General features: G+C 39.7%; 1 pseudogene; it reads left to right on the top strand.

The window, feature by feature from the left end:
- Positions 1–4031: 4031 nt before the first annotated feature.
- On the top strand, positions 4032–5009 carry LOC130848429 (inositol polyphosphate 1-phosphatase-like; annotated as a pseudogene).
- Positions 5010–5601: the final 592 nt, after the last annotated feature.

The following is a 5601-nucleotide window of genomic DNA, read 5'->3' as shown; positions in this document are numbered from 1 at the left end:
TTCTAATCTCATAGCATTGTGGTCAGAAAAGATGATTCATACAATTTCAATTTTCTTGAATTAACCAAGGCTTGCTTTATGACCCAAAATTTGATTTATCCTGGAGAATGTTCCAAGTGCACTAGAGAAGAACGTGTAATCTGCTGGTTTTGAATGTAATGTCCTGTAGATATCTATTAAATCAAGCTGTTTTATTGTGTCATTTAAAGCTTGTGTTTCCTTATTAATTTTCTGTGTGGATGATATATCCATTGGTGTAATTGGGCTGTTAAAGTCCCCCACTATGATTGTGTTACTGTAGATTTCCTCTTTCATAGTTGTTAGCTTTGCCTTATGTATTGAGGTGCTCCTATATTGGGTGCATATATATTTATAGTTGTTATCTCCTCTTCTTGGATTGATCCCTCGATCTTTATGTAATGTCCTTTCTTGTCTCTTGTAACATTTTTTATTTTAAAGTCTATTTTATCTGATATGACTATTGCTACTCCAGCTTTCTTTTGATTTTCATTTGCATGGAATATCTTTTTCCATCCCCTCACTTTCAGTCTGTATGTGTCCTTAGGTCTGAAGTGAGTCTCTTGTAGACAGCATATATATGGGTCTTGTTTTTGTATCCATTCAGCCAGTCTGTGTCTTTTGGTTGGTGCATTTAGTCCACTTACATTCAAGGTAATTATCGATATGTATGTTCCTATTACCATTTCCTTAATTGTTTTGTTTTTGTTTTTGTAGTTCCTTTTCTTCTCTTATGTTTCCTGCTTAGAGAAGTTCCTTTAGCATTTGTTGTAGGGCTGGTTTGGTGGTGCTGAATTCTCTTAGCTGATACTTGTCTGTAAAGCTTTTGATTTCTCCATCGAATCTGAATGAGATCCTTGCTGGGTAGGGTATTCTTATTTGTAGGTTCTTCCCTTTCATCACTTCAAATATATCCTGCCACTCCCTTCTGGCTTGCAGAGTTTCTGCTGAGAAATCAGCTGTTACCCTTATGGGAGTTCCCTTGTATGTTATTTGTTGTTTTTCCTTTGTTGCTTTTAATAATAACATTTCTCTGTCTTTAATTTTTGTCAGTTTGACTACTGTATATCTTGGCATGTTTCTTCTTGGGTTTATCCTGCCTGGGACTCTCTGCACTTTCTGGACTTGGGTAGCTATTTCCTTTCCCATGTTAGGGAAGTTTTCAACTAGAATCTCTTCCAATATTTTCTCAGGTCCTTTCTCTCTCTCTTCTCCTTCTCGGACCCCTATATGCAAATGTTAGTGCATTTAGCATTGTCCCAGAGGTCTCTTAGGCTGTCTTCAGTTCTTTTCATTCTTTTTTCTTTATTCTTTTCCGCATCAGTGATATTCACCATTCTGTCTTCCAGGTCACTTACTCGCCCTTCTGCCTCAGTTAACCTGCTATTGATTCCTTCTAGTGTATTTTTCATTTCAGTTATTGTCTTGCATATCTCTGTTTGTTTGCTCTTTAATTCTTCTAGGTCTTTGGTAAACTTTTCGATCTTTGCTTCCAGTCTGTTTTCAAAGTCCTGGATCATCTTCACTTTCATTATTCTGAATTCTTTTTCTGGAAGGTTGCCTATCTCCTCTTCATTTAGTTGTTTTTCTGAGGTTTTAGCTTGTCCCTTCATCTGGTACAAAGTCCCCTGCTTTTTCATTTTCTCTTTCTGTGGCTGTGGTTTTCAGTTCCACAGAAGGAAATGCTAATGATACTGCTTGATTCTGTTGTCTGCCCTCTCATGGAGGAAGCTACCTGGGAGGCTTGTGTGTGCTTCCTGATGGGTGGGGACTGATGGTGGGTAGGGCTGGGTGGGCAGAGCTCAGTAAAACTTTAATCTGCTTGTCTGAAACAGGTGGGGCTGTTTTCCCACCTTGTTTGATGTTTGGCCTGAGGCTACCTAGCACTGGAGCTTACAGTCTCTTTGGTGGGGCTAATGGCAGAGTCTGGAAGGCCTCACACCAATGAGCACTTCCCAGATCCCCTGCCTGTAGTGCCTCTGTCTCCTCAGTGAGCCACAGCTGCCCCCCACCTCTGCATGCAAATCTCCAACACCAGCAGGTAGGTCTGGTTCAGTCACCTATGGGGTCACTGCTCCTTCTCCCTGGGTCCTGGTGAGCACACTTTTTTGTGTGCCCTCCAAGATTGGAGTCTCTGTTTCCCCCAGTCCTGTGGAGGTCCTGCAATCAAATCCCGCTGGCTTTCAGAGTCTGATTCTCCGGGGATTCCTCCTCCCGTTGCTGGACTCCCAGGTTGGGAAGCCTGATGTGGGGCTCAGAACCCTCACTCTAGTGAGTGGACTTCTGCAGTATAACTGTTCTCCAGTTTGTGAGTCACCCACCCAGCATTTATTGGATTTGATTCTAAGGCGATTGCGCCCCTCCTACCGTCTCATTGCTTCTTCTCATTTGTCTCTGGATGTGGGGTGTCTTTTTTGGTGAGTTCCAGTGTCTTTCTGTCACTGATTGTTCAGCAGTTAGTTGTAATTCCGTTGCTCTTGCAAGAGGGAGTGAGCGCACGTCCTCCTACTCCGCCATCATCTCAGACTTGTGGTTCTTGTTTTTATTTTCTAAATACTTGTTGAAATTCTCACTGTGTTCCTTCATTCTTCTCCAGAGTTCAGTGCGCATTTTTATGACCATTACATTGAACCCTTTATGAGATAAATTACCTCTGTTTCATTATTGTTCTTTTCTGGTGTTTTATTTCATATGGAATATGTTTGTCTCCTCATTTTGTTTGATTTTCTGTGTTCTTTTTTATAAATTAGGCAAAACAGTTACCTCTGTTGGTCTTGGAAGCATAACCTTATGTAGGAGCATCCCCTGTGTAGACTGCATGTGCTGGCTAACTTTGGCAGGTGGGCTGGGGCTGGAGCAGGCACAAGCTGGAGGTCCTGGAGTACACTGAACTGGGGCTGCTTTGGCAGGATGGCTGGATCTGGAGTTCATACATGCCAGGTTTTTCCTGGGGTCGATTGGGCCAATCTGGAGTTGCCTTGTGGTGGCTAGAACTGGAGTGAGCATGGCCAAGGGCTTGCAGGAGTGACCTTGGCAGACTGGCTGGAGTGCCAGATGCTTTTGTGCCAGACTCAGTAAGATTTTCTGTATACCCTTTAAGAGTAGAGTCTTGATTTTCCATAGCCCTCTGGCTCTCCTGGACATAAGCTCCACTGGTTTTCAAAGCCAGATGTTATGAGGGCTCAACTTCCTGGTGTGGGTCTCCAGGGCTAAGTTGCCCAGTGTGAATCTCAAACCCCTTGCTCCTTAGGGAGGACAGCCATGTTTGTGATATCCCCTGCTGCCTGTGATCATTGCACCTGGGATGTGGATCCTGATTAGAGATCTCCCCCTACCCTCAATGTGGTTTTTTCTTTTTATCTTTACCTGTAGAAAAGCTGTTCTACTAGTCTTAAGATTGTTCTCAGAGAGAGTTGATCTGTATATAGTTGTAGTTTTGATGTTTCTGTGGGAAGAGGTAAGCTCAGGATCTTTCTACTTTGCTATCTTGATCCCATCCCTTATTATATTTTAGTTTCTTACTACAGATTTTTTTTTTAATTCAATGCAAGTGAAGTCTTTAACTTCATTTTATATAACTTCTATATTTAAATGTCTTCTATATTTGTCTTAATTTTATTTTTATATAGTATATTAATTTTGTTAACCTGGAGAATAATTAAATAATTTAATAATCCATAGTCCTCCATCAAATTTCTAGTGGTCATGTATACCTGCATGGCTTGTAAACTCCCTAAGAGCATTGAAAGCTGGTACAATGCAACCTTTTTTGATTAGGTTACTTAGCTAGAGAGAAACTAAAGTTGATTATAGTTACACTAATTTTATTTATTGACAATTTAAATGTCTAAATTTTTATTTTATGATGCCACAGGAATATTATTCACTTTGAAATTGAAACAAATTCCATCAAGTCAGATTTGTTGTGTTTTGATTGATTTATTTAATTGGCCTTTGTTTCATTAGCAACCATGTATAAATAGGAATACTAGGTACTTTTAAAAAGGTGTGAAATGACATATGTTGCTACTTTTTGTACAACAGTAGCGCTTCTTAGCAAAGTCCTTAATGGTAACAAGTTGACATCTGAAGCATTCACCATGCTTGTTCATCAGGATGTCACCTTTATGTACCCAACTCTGGGTTCAATAGAGGTCAACATTCCACAAGATATTTTAGAAATTTGGGTGTATCCCATAGATTTAATTTATCAGTGTATGAAAGGTTCTCCTGACGTTAAATCCAACCGAGGAATCTTCCCCTGTGGACTTCAATGTGTCACCACCTTAATTGGTTCTTAATTGGATATACAGATAGGGGTGTCCCTGATGTTTGTCATCAACCAACCTTTGTATTATGAGACCTACACACCCTCAGTTGAAAAGGACAGTACTACTGGGTCTTTTCTTACATGCAAACCAATATCCATGCATTTCAGCTCCCCGCCCCCCCCCCCCCATTTCTAAAAGAAATGGTAATGAAATGCAAAGCTAACTGACCAAAAATATAGCTCTCAGGTGGAATTCTCCCACTGGTTTTCAGCTGATGTACAAGTGAAAATAAAACTATGAAAATCTCACTGACACCTGAATGCAGAGGTAGCTTATTACAGGCAGCTAGGACTGCTTACAAGAGCCCTTGAATTGTTCAAGGTCTTGCTGAGATTTATATTTTCTCAGAAAAGATCTATCTTTTCACATTCAAGTGAGTGTCTTGTGCTGTTAATGCCATACTCAGGACCATGGGTTGAGGAATGGTAAATTTAAAAGAATTTTTGGAATGGAATCCAGAAGCTGGGCTTACAACAGTTAGTGAACCAGATGGAAAATGAAGGTGCCAGTGGAGTAAATCAGTGGGCCAACAAAGAGAGACTAATTGCATACAGATCAAGAAAGCAGCTGGAGATATTTCTGAGCTTCCTCATCTAAAATCTTGAATCTGCAGGTACACACTACATAGATAAACTTTGTCCTCATATGCTTATAAACTGAACTGTGAAAGTATTTTTCACATCTCTATTGAAGGTAGTTTTGTCCTTGTTTTGAAGGTGAATAGTCAACATTCACCTTCCACTTTTGAGAAGCATATATATATCACTAAGTTCTAATATCATTTTTTGCTATATTGCAAAATGTGATCTTGGAATAGCTCTTATTTTCTCCAAAATTCTTTTTTCTTGTTGATTAAATCAAGATGTGTCCTGCTTGTTTATAAACTTCTGATAAATTCAAGCAAGGGTTAAATGCTACACATAAATATGGTACTATTATTATAGTAAATTGCTGTATACAAGTATTCCAGTTAGGAACCTTGTATTAGGGTATATAATGAGAGCTACTCTACCTGATAAGACAAGAAATTTTAAGGTTCTTTGCATGATAAACATTTGTTACTCACCTCACAGCCCATTGTGATTGGTGGGGAGGAGGAAAAAAGAGACTCTGCCCCACACAGTCATTCAGGGAACAAGGTGTCTTTTATAGTCTGCCATTATAAGCACCGGTTTCAAGGTTAGCCTGGTATATCTGGAGTAGTCCATAGAGATTTTAGGGCATAGAATTGGTATATGTAATTTACATCCAC

This window comes from Hippopotamus amphibius, chromosome 3, assembly GCF_030028045.1.
Source record: "Hippopotamus amphibius kiboko isolate mHipAmp2 chromosome 3, mHipAmp2.hap2, whole genome shotgun sequence".
NCBI classification, from domain to species: domain Eukaryota; kingdom Metazoa; phylum Chordata; class Mammalia; order Artiodactyla; family Hippopotamidae; genus Hippopotamus; species Hippopotamus amphibius.
Note: the sequence above shows the minus strand (reverse complement) of the source record. Positions and strands in the feature narration are given on the sequence as shown.